Raw genomic sequence first — 18,543 nt, 5'->3', positions numbered from 1 at the left:
AAGCACAGAAGAAAGGATTGGTGAACTAGAGGAGAGGAAAATCTGAAAACTGACACACAAAAGAAAATTTAGGGAAAAGAATGAAAAATTGGGCAAAGTCTCACAGAACTGAATGACAACATGAAGCACATGAATATGTGCATTATTGGTGTCCCAGAAGGAGAAGAGCAGGAAAAAAGGGCAGAAAGAAAATGGAGTAAATAATCACTGAAAATTTCCCAACTCTTGTGAAAGACATAAAATTGCATATCCAAGTGGCACAGTGTACTCCTAATAGAATAGATCCAAATATATCTACCCCAAGACACATACTTAACAGATTGTTATTTCTCAAAGAAAAAGAGAGAATTCTGAAAGCAGCAAGAGAATAGCAACCCATCAGATACAAAGGAAGCTTGACAGGACTATATGCATATTTCTTAGCAGAAACCATGGAGGCAAGAAGTCAGTAGTATGATATATTTAAGATAGTGAAAGAGAAAACCTGCAAACCAAGAATTTCATATCTGGCAAAACTGTCCTTCAATAATGAGGGAGAGTTTAAACTATATTCTGACAAACAGACACAGAGACAGTTTTGAAGAAGATACCTGCTCTACACGAAATACTAAAATGGGGCCTGCTGCCAGATAGGAGAAGACAGGAGAGAGAGAGCTTTGCAGAAGTATGTAGAAATGAAGACTATCAGTAAGGGTAAAAGGGAGAAAAAATAAAACATGACACAGAAAATCCAGAATAACTGTTAATGGATTAAATTCCTCAATCAGAAGACACAGAACTTGAGGAATGGATTAAAAAATCAGGGCCCATCTCTACAAGAGACTCACTTTAGACATAAGGAGAATAATAGTTTGAAATTGAAAGGTTAGAAATAGGCATTTCATGCAAATAACAACCAGAAAAGAGCTGTCATAGCTATAGAAATATGGAAAAATTAAAACCAATGCAAATTAAGGTATATAGGTAACAGTATCATTGTAATATTCTTCCATCAACTGTAATAAAAATATCTGTTGCTCAGATATAGCCCCTCTCAAGGTAAATGTCAATAAACGGGGGTTATAAGGGAGTTATATGGGATTCATGGTAGTGTTGTTGTTTCTCCTTTTAATGTTTCTTTTTTCTAATTCTCATCTTCCCCTCTTCTTTCTTAGCTGAAGAAATGGAAGTTTTCTCATATAAACTGTGGTTGGGAAGGCATAGCTATGTGATTACACTGGGAGTCATAGAGTGCTTACTTAGGATGGATACCATACTGTGTGAATAAAACTGTGAAAATAAAGACAAATATGCAAGCGTAGGAGAAAATGTGAAGAGAATGGTGTACTTATTCACTATTGATGTTGAGGTAGGGAGATTCAACTCCTCTGGAGGGCAGTGTGGTTGTTTCATAGGAGATCAAATACAGTGTTGCCATGTGATCCTACAAACTTGTTACCAGGTAAGGACTTGGAAGAACTGAAAGCAGAGAACTGAATGACCATTTGCACAGTGGTACTTATGGCAGCAATGTGCACAGCTTGCAATAATTGAGGTGGCCTATGGGTACATTGACTGATGAGTAGAAGGGTGAACTGTGGTGTACAGTTACAAGCAACCAATACTGAGCAGCTGCAGGAAGGAATGAAGTTGTGAGGAATTCAACTAGGTGAATGAACCTTGAGGTCATTATGTAGAGTGAAATAATCCAGAAAAGAAAAGACAAATATTTTAAAGCTTCAGCGATATGAACTAACTATATCGTGCAAACTTTAAGAAGTGAATTAGAGAGCATAGATTACCAGGCTATAGAATGTGAGCAGAGATTGGGCAATCAACAATTAAGGAAAACAGACTGTTCATTAAGTCTTATTGTAAATGTTCCTAGACTGTAAGCTCTTACAGAAGTCACAGCTTTTCCCGAATTATAATTGTTAGTTCTAAATCCTCATATGTTCAGCAGTTTGTACATAACTTGGTCATTCCCTGGAACTTTGTGTATCTTTGTGACAACTGACATTCAGAGTTAGAGTTCTGCAGCTCTGAAAGTCAGCATTACCTCGAACAGCAATTGCTAATGAAGCTGCAAAAAAATCTGATTTCAATTAGTGATATGCATGAAATAAATCTATTTAGGACTAACGTAAATCATAATATAGGGTAAGTGATTTTGATTGCATTCTAGAACTTCAATTTCTGAGTGAAACCAAAGAAAGAGATGTTTATCTTGTACACAATTTATATTTTTCTGTAGCACATTACCTAAGTTAACCTGCATGGTCAGTCTATACATATAACATAATTGTATGGAATCTTGAATAGGAAATGAGATCTTGCTGTTCTGTACAAGTTAAGGTAATACCCTGACACATCCTAGAGGAATTTGGGCAGAAAGTTAAAAAATAAAAAAAGTATTTGCAAATCCCCTTTGGGGCTGAGGGAAAATATGGACATATGGAACTTCCCCAACTGGGTAAGGAACTCCTCATTTTCTCTCAAAAGTTGGGGACTACCAATTTAAAAAGCCAAGCCTTGATCTTGTGGCTTTTGACCAAAAGGGGGGGAAATTGAAGAAAATAAAATATCATGACTAAGAGAATTCAAATACAGTTGAGAGGTCATTCTGGAAGTTATCCTTATGCATTATATTGATATTTTATTTTAGTTTCTAGTGTCTTAGAGTAGTTAGAAGGAAATTTTTTCCCTGCTAAAATGAAACTAAGCCTAATATATATATATACATATACACATGCCTAAGGGTCACCCTCAGAGAACCTCTTTTGTTGCTCAAATGTAGCCTTTCTCTCTAAAATAATTATGCAAATAAACTCACTACTCTTTGCCTCCCCCACACACATATGGGACATCACTCCCAGGGATGTACATCTCCCTCACAACATGAACATGATTCAAGGTTAAGTTATCCCTAACTCTTGACCAAAAGGGACAAAAATTGAACAAAATAAAGTGTCAGTGACTAAGAGAATTCAAATACTGTGGAGAGATTATTCTGGAAGTTATTCTTATGCATTATATTGATATTTCCTTTAGTTTCTATTGCACTAGACTAGTTAGAAGGAAATACCTGAAATTGTTAAACTGCAATCCAGTAGCCTTGATTCTTGGATGATGACCATATAACTATACAGCTTTCATGGTGTGACTGTGGAATTGTGAAAACCTCGTGATTGGCAAGGCCTCTCTCCAGTTTAGGGTAAGATTATTAAGAAAATAAGGCCCCAAATAAGTAAATAATAGGGGGTAAGGGTATGAGATATTTTGCTTGTTCTTTTTTATTTTTATTTTTTGGGGGTAATGAACATGTCCTAAAATTACTTGTGGTAATACACACACAACTATATGATGATACTGTGAGCCATTGATTCATACTTTGGATGGTTATGTTGTATGTGTGTATAACTCAATGAAATTACATTAAAAATACTAGCAATTTGAATCAAAGAACACTGTAAAGGAAGTATCCTCCATGACCAATTATCTCACAAATAATTCACTATGCGAATCCCACAATTCAGGAGTTTGTGTTATGCTCCACCTTCTTGAGCAAGCAATGTCTAAACAAATATTTGAAGGTTTCTGCATGGGAGATTTGTTCCTTCTTATTAATACCTTCAGAAATTTGTTTATATCATTTTGGATTCATGACATTTATGCACTTTGGGTTGCGATGTACTGCTTTAATTCTTTTGTAGCTCAGTTTGTTTCAGGTTTGGTGATGGTATGTCTTTCATCAGTTCCCTGTGTCTCTGATATGCCGCCATTGAGGGTTTTATTTTAGTACCTATTACTTTCTGGTACTAGAGGTGATTCAGGTGCTTCTTGTATATTTCTTTTCCAGGCCTAGGGCCAGTCATTTTTCCCAGGAGCCTTTTATTGGAGAATGGTGTTAAAATAAAGGTCTGGGAACTATGTGTGCTGCATGGCCCTGGAACCTCTAGGCCATCTCCACTGACAGAGTAAGAAAATATATGTAAGTTGTGCATATACACATAGCCATAAATATGTACACATGTATACTCTCTGTGTCTATATTAACCTACTCGTGCGGAAGTGTCTCACTGTAAACCATTATCACATAGAAAATTCTAGCCTCCTCCCTTTGCTTATGGTTAACCACCCAGTCTGCAGTGGGAAACATATTCTCACTTGCCATCATCTACTTAATTGCTTGATTCCAGTATACATGTGCACATGTGATAGAATTTCCAACTCACACCCTGGTGGGATAAAATTCATCCACCAAAATATAGTACTTATACACGGTTTCTGTTCCCTTCATTTTATGCACTCCATTTATATCCAATATTATTACTTTAGCACTTTTCCCCCTCATCCCTCCAGCAAGGGTGTTTCATATATTTGTAATATAGTTAGGCTGTTTTGTCACATTTTGTATTCCATACTGGCATTCCCTTGAACTTGAAGGTGAATATTTTATTTGCATCTAAAGTTTGAAAGTTTTGAAGGGTTAATGCACTTTAACAAATGCATGTAGACATGTGTCAATCATGACAATATTCTACAGAATCGATTCATGACCCTAAAAATTGCGTGGTGATTCACCTATTAAACCTTGCTCTTCTGTTCCAAATCCCTTGGCAATTAGTAATCATTCCATTGTCTCTACTGTTTTGCCTAATCCAGAAAGTCCTATCATTGAAATTCTATTTATGGAGGATATTTAGATAGTTTCTTTCAATTAAAAGCTATCATTTAAGATTTACCCTGGACTTTTTTACTGGAGAGAACATTTATTTTTATAATTGAATAATATTCCATTGTACAGATATAGCAGAGTGTTTATCCATTCACTTATTGAACTGCATCTTTGTTGCTTCCAGATTTTGGAGATTATAAATAAAGCTGCTCTAAGCACTCTCATGTAGGTTTTTGCCTGGCCTTTAATTTCAAATCAGCTGCATATCTAAAAGCATAATTGCTGGATAGCATGGTGAGACTATGTTTAGTTTTAATATATACTGCCAAACTTTCTCCTAGCTGCACCATTTTGTATTCTCACTAGCAATGAATGACAGTTCATATTGTTCCCATCCTCATGACCCATTTTATTTTCAGTGTTTAGATTTTTAGATGTTCTAAGAGGTGTATGATGAAATATCATTGTGGGTTAATTTTTGCAATTTCTAATGACATATGATGTTGAGCATCTTCTAACATGCTTATTTTCCACCTGCATATCTTCTTTATTTAGGTTTGTGTTCAGATCTTTTGTCCATTTTTAATTGGATGGTTCTTTTTCATTGTTGGATCTTAAGAGTTCTTTGTATATTTGGATACATCTTTTCAATCAAATACGTGTTTTGCAAATATTCTCTCTGAATCAAAGAATTGTATTTTCTTCCTTATCAAAATATTTCACAGAACAGAAGTTTAAATTTTAATAAGGTCAAATTTATAAGCATTCTTCTGTCAGGGATCATGATTTGGGTGCTTTATCTAAAATTCATCACCACACAATGGGTTACTAGATTTTCTGGTATGTTTTACTCTAGAAGTATTATACTTGAATTTTAGTGTTAAGTGCATGATTCATTTTGAGTTAATTTTTCTAAAATGTATACAATTTTGGCTAAATTCTGTTTGTTTGTTTTTGGCATATGGGCATATCGTTGTTCCAGCACTGTTTGTGGCAAAGACCAAGCTTTCCATGAAATTGTTCTTACTCTTTTTCAAAGACCAGTTGTCTACTTTTGTGTGTGTTTATTTTTGAGTTCTCACACTTAAGTCATGCATTTATTTCACTAATACAACACAATCTGATCATTGTGCCTTTATAGTTAGATATTAAATCATGGAATATGATTTCTACAACTTTGTTCTTCTTCAGTATTGTTTAGCCAGTCTAGAACTAATGCTTTCCATCATAACTTTAGAATTAATTTGTCAATATCCACAAAATACAGTGCTGTCATTTGAAATGGGTTTGAGTTGAATGCATAGATGAGGTTGAAATGAAATGGCCTCTTAATGATAATGAGTCTTCCTATCAATGAAGATAGAATAACTTTATTTTTAATTTTTATTGTAACAATCTATATATAACTCAAAATTTCTCATTCCAACCATTTTCAATTTTACAATTTGGTAATATTAATTGCATTCAAAATATTGTGCTGCCTTTACAAATGTCCATGATCCCAACTTTTACATCAGTGATACAAAATGAATACTCAAAGCAAAGTGGTGATTGGTGAATATAATAGTGTCTAAGAGCACTTGCATTGAAAAGCATGGCCTTTATACAATTTTTACAATTATGGATAAGGATGGTGCGTCAACAACAGCATTATGGAGAAGCAGAAATAATGGTTTCCCTGATATTTTCATGTAAAGGCCTTGAGATCTACACATATTAATCAAGAAATTAATAAACAGATATAGCTTGTATGTTAATTTGGTGATCACAAATTTAGTTTGTGGCTAAATTTGCATTGCTCTGTGCTCTTTTCTAGCAGTTTCATCAGCTACATGGAATCAGAAAATAAAACACTCATTTCAGCATTTATCCTCCTGGGACTCTCAGAAGACACAGAATTGCAGCCTCCCCTATTTTCTCTGTTCCTGATGATTTACCTGTTCACTCTCACTGGGAACCTGCTCATCGTCCTGGCCATCATCTCTGATGCCCACTTGCACACACCCATGTACTTCTTCCTTGCTAATCTGTCTTTTACAGACATCTGTTTCACCTCCACCACTGTACCAAAGATGCTGGTGAACATCCATACAGAGACCAAAACTATAAGTTATGGAAACTGCCTCATCTGGATGTATTTTTTCATGGTTTTTGTAGGATTAGATGTCTTCCTCCTGGCATGATGCCCTATGACCGTTATGTGGCCATTTGTCACCCACCACACTACATGGTCATCATGAACCCCAGGTTCTGTGGTCTCCTACTGCTGGTGTCATGGATATTGTGTGTTTTGTCTACTCTTTTACATGGCTTAATGTTTTTGCAATTGTCTTTTTGTACAGAGTTGGAAATACCCCACTTTTTCTGTGAACTTAATCAGATAGTCCAACTGGCATGTTCTGACATCTTCCTCAATGATCTTGTGAGGTATATTGCAACTGGAATACTGGGTTTTAATTCACTCGCTAGGACCCTTTTCTCTTACTCTAAGATTGTATCCTCCATTTTGAGAATTTCATCAGCTGGGGGCATGTATAAAGCATTTTATACTTGTAGCTCTCATCTTTCAGTTATGTCCTTGTTTTATACTACAGGTCTTGGAGTGTATCTTAGTTCTGCTGCTACCCAAAACACAAGGGCAACTGCAATAGCTTCAGTGATGTACACAGTGGTCACTCCCATGCTGAACCCCTTTAACTATAGTCTTAGAAACAAATACATAAATCATGCCTTAAAAATAATTTCCAGCAGGTAAAGATTTACTTTATAGAAGGATCCTTTCTCACAAGCTTAGAAATTTGTTCACCATTAACTAAGGTTAATTCTACCCTATCTTAATCAGATACTCTTATCAATATATACAAAAATAATCTGATGTTTGCTTAATTTCCAAAATTCTGTTTACTTTTTAGTCATAAAATCACCTGTATATACTGTATTTTCTTTAAATCACTTGACCTGCCTGATTATATTCTGATGATTCAGTATTGAGCTGGCCTCCTATGCCTGTAATTTGATACATATAAAATAATAGGGATTGCTGGAGGAGTGAAGGTGTATTGCTGTCCCTGAGAGAAGAAATCAGCCAGTCTTCTGTTATATGGCTTTGGAGAAAATCATCTGTCATTTCAAATGCTGAGTACCTGTTGTCAGGGTTGTGTTAATTGGCTCATATGACTTTCTTTGCACAATTGCAATATAAGTTGAAGATATAATAGACATTACAACCCCTGATTCTTCAATTGTTGCTGATTTCACTCATCACTGGGAGTCTTCCAATGATAAAATTGAACACTTTAAGAATTATTTTCATTAGCTGGGCCATTACCAGGAAATTTCCCATGGTACTTAGTATAGTAAAGAGTCCTCATTTACAGACCCTCAGTAACTCCATGGGTATTTTGCCCATTGTCAGCTATGCCTTCAACTATTAATCTCAGGTATTAGGAGATAATATCAAGGTTTTAAGTATACCTACTGTCTTCTTTGGGAAGTAGAGTAAGGCTATATTTTGTTCTTACCTGACCCCAGAGCCATCTCTTTGATTGGCAAATTAGAGTGGCACTTTAAGTTTAGAGATTGTTCAGAACTAATGCTCAATTAAAAGAAAAAGATGTTGATATTTTATTTGTTTATTCACTTTTCATTCTTTTGCACAGTACTGAATCTATTTATTTGCAATACATTAAGCCATAGGATCAGACTCAGTTTGTTAGTTATACCAACATCAGAACTGCTGTTTATAGAGAAAGGAGATTTGATTCATGCTGTCCTGAAAAAAATCTTGTTTTTGATTGTGGCTTAACCTGAGAATTTGAAATCCTCAGCTTGTGGTTTTTCTCTTTGCTTGTTTACTTTGAAAAATTCTCCATGGCAGTTAAATAGCCCACCATACTCCACATTTATTGAATTCTGATTCTCAAGAAAATAGTTTATCAAATTAACCAGACAGTTTTACAAACTCTTCCCTAGACAATTTCTTTAGGTATGACTACAAACATGTATTGTGATTCAGATTTGTTAATACTATACATTCCATAGCTGTATACTTTTATCCAAAGTATATAGCATCCTTAATGTCCTCACTTCCAACAAGTTGATATATCAATTCCAAGATTCTTATCAGGAAGATATGTGCTTTTGCAATCAATTCCTGTTTCCAGCAGTTTACTTTTATGTCTTACTTTCTTTAAGCAGAAATATCTTTGAAAATAATCTCCAATAATCTTTGAAATAATTTAGTAGGCATGTTATCTCAACATTTTTGAAGAGGCTCAAGGTATGTATTTCAAGTAGAAAATACTAAAAGGTACTGAAAAACAGCTCATCCAAGAAAGGTGATATTTATTCTATTATCAGGAACATTGTATGACTGAGAAGATTTCCCCCATACTGTTGGGTTCACAAACATGCTGATTTTCTGCACTTCAGGGAGTAAGAAGCAGTTCCCATAAGTATTGGTTATAAATGAAATACTCTTGGTAGTTCACAATCCTCTGGAGAACAAGAACACAAAGCATAAGGAGGGAGAAATATTGCTATGTGCCAGCCCATTCTGCTCACCTGACACCCTATGTGAACTGCATGGTGGACACTAAATGTCTTTATCCTCTGAGTGTAATTTAGGGGAGGGGAACATAGGATGTCCTTCAAAATCCCCCAAGACTTTTCTGTTTCCTTTCTATCATACAAGAAAAGGTGTTTTATACAGTTTGTATTGAGCGAATGATAAAGACCTGTACAACTCTGCTATATACTCCAATTCTTTACTTCAATCTTTACTTCAATTACCCTTCTAGCCACTCTTAATTTTTCCTCAGATAAATAATATTCTTAGTTTTTTAATAATAATTTTACCCTTCTCCTGAACACTTAAAATATGTGATAAGAAAATAATTCACTGTATACTGAGGGGATACAATTGTTTTCATGGAAACTTAAATTTTACTCTTGAAGAATCTAAAATTCTCAGACTAAAATAAAATTTATTTTTAATAAAAATAATAATAAATATTATTCTTGAAGAAAGTCACCAAATTTTCTAATGGGGTGACTTGAGTCTCATCATTAAAACATAGATTTTGGCAAAAGAAAACTTCATGAATTTTTGTTGGGGGATGATAAACACAAGTTACAGAGAGAAATACTATTATTTTTCTTGGAATAATGGGGGGCTGAATTGCCCCTTTCAAACTATCAAATGTATGTTCTATAGAGGAAAAGACTCATTTTGACTGAGCTCTGCCCTGTTCAATTGTATTCCACTGGATAATTTGAGGAATCGTTTACTGGGGCCCATCTATGCAAAATTTCATAAAAGATGAATGCCTTCTATTGGAACATTAATTTTCAAGAGTTGGGGGAGTCAGAATAAACACTGTCAAGTCCAGAGATTATCATTTCAGTTCAGACACTGCAAGGGCAGTAACAGACTCTATATCTCTTAGAATATGCCCTAAAAATGTAAACAGTGTCAAAGTGTGTGTCCATCAAACATAGGAGCCATGAATCCTACCACCTGTGCAAAGAGCTGAGATTCCAAGAAAAGCCAATTATGGAGTACCTGTATCTATGAGAAGCTCTGGGAAAGCAACTCCCCGTGGTCTTCTACTAATGCCAACATTCTCATTTTCATTTCAATTTCAGATCACTCTTCCCAGAAGAACATGTAACTCTAATATATGTCATCCAAACTGAGATTACATATATGCTTCATCTCCTTGAATTTCCCAAATGCACATATTTTGTATTGATCTACTATTTAGGTGGGAAACATGAAAAATCACCTGTATGAGCCAGAGATTCTTTTTTGTGCTATGGGACAGAAATGCAATGGCAGGGAATGCTTTACTTACAGTAACTGCAGGGGCACAGAGAAAGAAATATGGGTAAAGCCTAAAAATATAAATGGATGTGTTGTCAAATTTCTGTTTCTTGAGGGGTTATTGGATTCTATTCAGTCAATATTCTTTCAGTTCCAATTCACAGAAAATTTTAATTTTCAAAAGTAGATGTTTTATTTGATTCATTTTGAAATATGTTTGGGTCATTATATTTCTTTACAAGATTCCTTTTAATTTTTCCAAACTCATTACAGATAGTTGTTTCATGATTGGTTCTTGAATAATTTCTACATCTGAAACAGATAAAAGCTTATGTTCCCTGCCTGATTTTCAACCAGCTATTGGTTGTGGTACCTTGTTTTCTTAGCATTAATGGTGACTTTTAAATTGTGCTTTATTTAACTGGACAGACCCATATTTCTGAGAAATCTTAGAGGCCTAGGTGGAAGAGGGAGGTTTATCCTTGATTTATTTTGCCATTGCTAAGACAGGATATTTTAAATTTAAGTTTGATCATGGAGTTTTTAAGACCCCATAGGTGCTGTGATCTCAGAGTCCATGATAGCATTTCATTCATATGGCTTTCCCCACCATGTAGCTCTAGGGCCAGGGCAAGTGTGAATCTTGCTAGCTGTGATGGGTTGAGGCTGTTGTGTAATATAGAAAATCTTTGTTCTTTTCCTTAGTTCAATCCTGTGGGAGCAGATTTATTGTTTCAGTGGGATCATTTTGATTAAATTGTTTCCATGCAGATGTGAACCACCTAATTGTGGGTAAGACCATTTTATTAGGTGGTTTCCATAGAGATGTGTCTCTGCTCATCCACAGTAGGTCTTAATCCACTGACTGGAGTTATCTGTCAATAAATCCTGAAGTTATTCTTCCTTTGTCAGCTCATTTTAGGTATTGCTAATCTCTGACAATTAAAAGACCCATCATATGCCATATTCTTTGAATTATGATCCTCAAATCATAAAATATTTTGTCATATAAAAGTTTGCCAAATTCTTCCTGGGCACTTTCTTTAGAGATGTATATTAACAATATATTAACAATATATTGTGAACCAGATTTGCAAATGCTAAACATAAAAGAGTACATTTATACAAAACAAAGGGCTTCATTGTTGCCCTCAGTACAAGATGATATATCAATTTTTAGATTCTTATCCTAGAAGATCTGTTTTGGAATCATTTTTTGAATCTACCATTTTTCCTACATGGCTTATTTTCTTTAATCAGTAATCTCTTTGTGAAAAAAAGCCTTTAAGAATTTTCTGAAGAAATTTCATATACATGTACTGTCAACATTGTGGAAGAAGTTAGAGGTTTCTCTTCCTAGGAATTGGAAGTAGAAAACACTGAAAAAATAGCTCAGCCAGGAAAGGTGATACTTCTGCTATCTTCAGGAACATTATATAATCAAGAAGATACCAGTGAAATTTTTAGTACCACAACATGCTGCATTTTCTGCACTTTAGGTAGCAGGAAGATTTTCCCAGAAGTACTGGTCACATAGGCACTGTGCCTGCTGGACTACAGGAACACAAACCATATGGAGGAATAAATAGTTGCTAGGGGCCAGTCCATCCTACCAACATCACACTGTATCATGCAAACTGGATGGTGGACACCAGACTTAAATATAGTCTGAGGATATTTTAGGAGAGAGAATGATTGTGATTTCTTTCAAAATTCCTTAAGACATTTCCCTGTTTTCTTTATAATATACCTGAACTTACTGCTTTGAAATAATTAGAATAAGCAAGATCATAAAGTGAGTATCTTATATATAGTTTTCAGAGGATGGCGTGGAGGTAGGGAAAAGGAAGTGAATGCTAAAATGCACAGAGCTTCTATGGCATGAAAGGAAATTTGGTATTGGATAGTAGTTATGGTAGCATAACTTGGTGAATGTAATTGACAGCACTGAAATATATGCCAGAATGTGTTTTAAATGGGAAATATTAGGTTGTATATATCATGCAAAAATATAACTTAAGGAAAATTCAAAGAACTGCAAAACACAAACCAAGAACCCTAAACTAAATTATGGGCTACAGTCAATAGTAAATTTTTAAAATGTACTTTCATCAGTCATAACAAGTATGCCAGATCAATGAAAAGTGCTTGTAATAGGATGGTATATGGGAATCCCATTTTTTAGGGACAATTGTTCCATAAACCCACAAGTTCTCTAACGAACAAAAGATGAAAGAACTTAATAAAAGAAATATCAGAATAAATTAGGACTTTTAAAGAATTCTAAGAGAGCAATTATGGTTTGTGTGATTTTAATATTAAGATCTAGATAGAGAGGTACTTCTAGTGCTGGAAAGTGTTGTGGTTTCTATCAGACCCCTCTGTGAGCTCTGCCTTACAAGGACTCTTACCTCCTCCAAATGAGCAAGAGAAAATGATGGTTTCAGTAGGCAGTGACATTCAAGGATGTAGCTGTGGTCTTCAACAAGGAATAACTTCGGCTGCTGGATGTTGCCCAGAGGAAATTGTACCAAATGATAATGATGCAGAACTTTAGGAACCTGATTTCTGAGGGATATCAACCCTGCAAACCAGATATGTTACATTTGAGGAGAAAAGGGAAACTTTTAATGATAGAGTCAGAAATTAAAGATGAGCATTTAGGACACAAAAGTCAACTCTTCAAGAAGTAGCATTTCTTAATGACATGAAGACCATAAGTACTGGCACATGTAGGAACAATTTTCAAGTACATTGACCAGAAATCAAATTAAACAATAACTTCTCAATGTAAGACATCCAAATTGCTAAAACAAAGTGATCCCCCCTGTGAGGTGTGGGCAGGGGAATCCATTCAGGATTCTGATGATGATAACTTTGTAATTGAGCTTCAAGGGGGGAATTCCAGTGGGAATCAAAATAAAGAGTTTCAAAATTGAACTATCTGGGATTTTTGGAAGAAAATGTTTGACAGAGAGCCAAAAAACTATCAAATGGATGTGAGGAATAAACTGTGTACATTTGTTCAGTGTGTTATGAGGATCCATCATGACAGTGATGGTCATCGAGTATCCAGAAGAGAGAAAGTGTTTAACCACAAGAATTGTGGAAAAGACTTGAAAGCATCTCAGCATAGTGCAGTCCACTCAGGAGAGGAAACCTCTGATGAGAATGGAAAAGTGTCAACATTGGCTCTAACCTTGGACTCCATCAGCAATTGCACTCCAAGATAAGCTTCATATATGTAATGCATGAGGAAAGGGCATCAGTTATAGCTCCATGCTGTCCATTCAGTTAAGTGTTCATACTGGGGAGAAATACTATAGAAATGATGGGTTTTGTGAGAGCATAAGTCAGAGTTCACACCTGCAAACTCATCAGAAAGTTAACAGGGAAGAAAAACCCTACAAATGTCAGGTATATACTAAGGTCTTCAATCAGAACTCCTTTCTTCCAACGAATGAATTATTCACACAGGAGCAAAGCCATATTAGGATGACAGATGTGCAAAGGGGTTCAGTCATAGCTTATATCTTGACATTTCCAGTGTGTACAACACTGGAGAGAAATCTTGTAAATATGATGTTTATAATTAAGGTTTCAGTCAAACATCACAACTTGAGAAGCATCAGAGAGCCCACAACACAAAGAAGTAGAACATGCAAATGGGAAACATCTGATAGGGTATTTGATATGAATTCTGGTCTTCATCAGACAGTTCACAATGGAGTAAAACCAAATCAATATGAGGTGTGTTGTAAGGTCTTCAGGAAGGACTCATATCTCCAAGCCCATTAGAATATACACTGGAGATAAACCATACAAAAGTGATGTGCCTGATAAGAACTTTGACCATAATTGTCATCTTCAAACCCATCACCATATCCACAGAGAAGAGAACCCAGACAAATGTGAGACATGTGGTAAGGACTTCATGTCTTCAGGCTCATCATAGAGTTCATACAGGAGAGAAACCAGGTAAATGTGAGTCATGTGGTAAGGGCTTCAGCAGGATTTCAAATCTTTATACTCATCAGAGAGTTCACAGAGGAGTGAAGCCATACAAATGTGAGACTTTTGGTAAAAGGTTTCATCATATTTCAAGTTTTCATTCTCATTTGAGAATATACACTGGATAGAAACCCTACAAATGTGAGACATGTGGTAAGGACTCCAGACAGAATTCAAATCTTTAGGCTCATCAAAAAGTTCATACAGGAGAGAAGCCAAAGAAATGTGATGCATGGGATAAGGGCTTTAATCAGAGGTCATATTGTCAAGGCCATCAGAGAGCCCATACAGGACAGAAACCTTACAATATGAGCCATGTGATAAGAGCTCAATCGGTTTCAAAACTTCACCATCATCAAAGAGTTCACACAGGAGAGTAACCATACAAACATGTGACATGTGGTAAGTGCTTTAGTCACAGTTTATACCTCCAAGGCCATTAGAGAGTCTGTGCAGGAGAGAAACCCTATAAATGTGGCATTTATGGTGAGACCTTCAATCAGGCCTCACATCTTCAAGTCCATAAAAGAGTTCATCCTGGAGAGGATCCACACAAATGTTTTGTATGTGCTAAGGGCTTTAGTTAGAGTTCATCTGTTCAAGTTTATCAGATAATAATAAATGTGATAAAACCAATAAATGTGACGTGTGTGGTAAAGGTATTCTTCAGAAGTTAGACATCTCATTTTCATCAGAAAATCTACACAGCAGAGAATATTTCTGAAATATAGTGTTTTAAGAATTCAGAATCAGCCTAATTCTTCAGCAATGAGTTCTACTGAAGAAAACCTACGTTCATATGTACAAGGTCAGTATTTGAATCAGACGTCTAATAGTCAGCATTATCAAGTGAATACCCAGCAGGAAACCCAATAATAAAGGTTTCAAATTCAACAGAATCTACCCTGAAGAGATCTTAAAAATGAAGGGTAAGGTCAAGAGTTAAGCAAAAGTTAATGATGTACATGACAAGAATCATGTGCACTAGAATGTAAGCTACAGGAGGACAGTAACTTTGTCTAATGCCATGACCTCGAACCAGTGCCTGAAAAATAGGTGCATTTTTATGAATACTGCTTTAAAATCCTTGTCAGATAATTCAAACATCTGAGTCTCTTGACCTGGTATCTATTGGTGGTATTTTCCTATTCAAGTTGCCATCATTCTGGTTCTTGGTATGAGGAGTGATTTCTTGTTGTGTCCTAGACATTTTGAGTATTCTGTTGTGAGACTTTGGGTCCCATTTAATCCTTTTTGTTGGCATAAAGTCACCCTGTGTGCAACATGCAGCCCCAGCTGAGGGTTCAGCTCCTGACACTGGGGGAAGAAAGGGGCAGTGTTCCAATCCTTTACTGCTGTAGGAATGGAAGTTCACTTTCCTGTTGGTCTCTATTGACAATAGCAAAGGTGAGAGGGTTAGTGATTATAGCACAAGGCTGACTGTGCCACCCTGTTGCTGCTGAGTAGGAGTGAAAGTTCAACTCCCCATTCAACTCTGCTTACACCAGCCTGGGAGAGGAGGAATTGATGTGTTGACTAGGATCTTTTCATTTTGCCTCTTATAGCAGTGGAAGAGTGAGGGAGGGATAGGTGGAAATTTAACTATCTACTCTGCCTTGCTGACACCATGCCTATGAAAGAAAGGCCAATTCACATTGCATCATTGCCACTAGATGGGTGGAGGCTTGGCACCCTGTTTGTAGTCACTGAACATAAGAAGGGAAATGGAAGGCCATCTTGCACAATTACCAGGTCAAGATGAAGATTCAGCTGTCCACTGATTGCTGCTGACATTACAGCGTATAGGAGAGGCAGTTTTTTTTTTTCCCATTGGCATATCGATAGAGCAGAGCTGGTGTTATCCCATTGAGGTTTTCTCTTCTGCTAGCCACTCACTTACCAGTTCTATTTTCATTACAAGGTGCAAGATTTATTTTCTTGTCTTATCTGTTGTTTCAGTGACAGACTTCTTCAGCCCCTTACCCAGGATATTTTTGAGACAAATTCACTGTCATATCATTTCTCAAATTCTTATGACCCTAGCCAGCCTAACTTTCCCTCTTTTAAAGCCTTTTACATATATATTTTGTATTATGCCCAGGGTTTTCTTTTAAGGATTAAAAGGAAGGTAGGATCTATTCCATGTTAGCTGGATAGTTTCCTGTTTAGAATCAGGAGCCAAACAAGATTATATGACATTTGCATGTTAGGCCTGTAAATGTTCTCTTAATCAACAAGCAGCTTTTTTCTTGGCATGGGAAGGCTCTGGGAATCAAATTCAGGCCTCTCAGGGACTCTGTCACTGAGACACTGTTGCCTGCCTTTTTGTTTCCTTTTCTTTTTTAGGCATTGGCAAGTCAAACCAGGGTCTCCAGCTCAGCAGGTAAGAACTCACCACTGAACCACCATCACACTGCCCCAGCTTCTTTTTTTATATCTTTTTCCCAACTAGGGACTTGTTACAGAATCTACTTCTTTGTTTGTACTATATCTCACACTTGGGAAATTATTTTGTGCTTCTTTGTAGTGCCATTTAGCTTTTTCCTCTATCCAATGGAAGCAATTTACTTTTTTAAAAAGAACTGAATAGATTAGGAAATTCACTGTATTCTGTCATGTTGCAAAAAATTATCTAGCTCAGTATGCTGGAAGTTCTCTGGTATTTTATAATACCAAAACAAGAAAAGTCACTTGTAAAATGGTTTCTTTTTGAAATGAAACAGATTTGATGTGAGTATGACCCAGACTATATTTCCAGTCATTTCCATATAGCTCCAGAGACCAGAATCACTCTTGTTGAGATCCGCTGGCTGAGAGAATGGGAACTGGAAACATCTGTAGAGTTCCCAACAGTGTCCCAGTCCTTACCTGGGTCAAAACTTTAGTTAGATGCTTAAAATTTGAATGCCACTCAGTCATGCAGATTTAGTTTTGGGTCCATAATAGTACTTCTCTTATAGAATGATTTTCATAAGAATTTAGAGAGATAATCCCTAAAAATGTGCCAGGCTCAGGTAATGTTACACAAAGGGATTAATTCAATGGATTGGAAAGGTGCTAGAAGGTTAGAGCTATTCAAAGCATCAGAATCCATGAGGAGAAAAAGTGATAAAGCTGGATTCATCTGGAGCAACCTGCTGTCTTGGGAACAGGGAGTGAGCAGGAACCATTTCCATTGTCTCCTGAACAATGTTCCAATGGGAAAAGAAGGCTCATGGGTGAAGCGACCAGGAAAAAACATTAATGAGGGACACAGAGAGAAATGTGTTAATGAGGGACAGAGGGAAATGCACGAATGAGAAGCTAAGGGAAAGCTGTAAATAATCCATCTGTTGCTGTCCCTTATCCTGTGTAGTGCTGGGTAGCTGGGACATTGTTTTATCTTTGGGGTCCTAAATCTGGTTGGGGGACAGATAATTGACTCCTCCTACCTCTCTGGTCTGGGGATAGGTCTCCAGCCTCCATTACCAGCCACCCAAGAAGGAATTCAGACTTTCACCCAGACCATCTCAGAGCTACTCTCCAGGTAAGTTGGTAAGTAAGGTAGAGGCTGCAGAAAAGTGTCAGGGAGTAAGGATGCCAAGGATTTTTATCATACATCATCTGAGGACAAAACAGTACAGCCCAGAGAAAAAAGATCACCAGCTAGTTTCCTTCCTTGTATAAACTAATGTATTTATTTACAATGTACTTAAAATTTCTTCTGTATAATGCACAGATATTCAGAAATCTCTGTGAAAACATACACTGAAATATGCTAGTGTAGTCTCAGCTTCCTTGGATTTTATAATATACTGGAGAAGTTAAGTACAGTTAAATAAGTGCACTTGGCATAATGTTCTCAGGGATACATCAGAATAAGAATGATACTATCATAATATAGTCTTGACATGTGCAGATATTTAGAGGGAATGGTCTTGGAAGTCCTTTGCATATGGTATGATGTATGGAGCTAGGTCTCAGAATCAACAGAGTACTGTCAAAAACAGATCAAAACACAGATATAGAAATTAATTTTCTGAATTATCATAGATTTTAGCATGTCTACCAG

At 36.2% G+C, this 18,543-nt stretch overlaps 2 pseudogenes; both read left to right on the top strand.

Annotated features, from left to right (window-relative positions):
• The first annotated feature begins 6,489 nt into the window (after positions 1–6,489).
• On the top strand, positions 6,490–7,412 carry LOC143675626 (olfactory receptor 7A10-like; annotated as a pseudogene).
• Positions 7,413–12,901: 5,489 nt separating this feature from the next.
• Positions 12,902–17,377, top strand: LOC143675625 (uncharacterized; annotated as a pseudogene).
• The last annotated feature ends 1,166 nt before the right edge of the window (positions 17,378–18,543 follow it).

This window comes from Tamandua tetradactyla, chromosome 3 (genome assembly GCF_023851605.1).
Source record: "Tamandua tetradactyla isolate mTamTet1 chromosome 3, mTamTet1.pri, whole genome shotgun sequence".
Lineage (NCBI taxonomy): Eukaryota > Metazoa > Chordata > Mammalia > Pilosa > Myrmecophagidae > Tamandua > Tamandua tetradactyla.
Note: the sequence above shows the minus strand (reverse complement) of the source record. Positions and strands in the feature narration are given on the sequence as shown.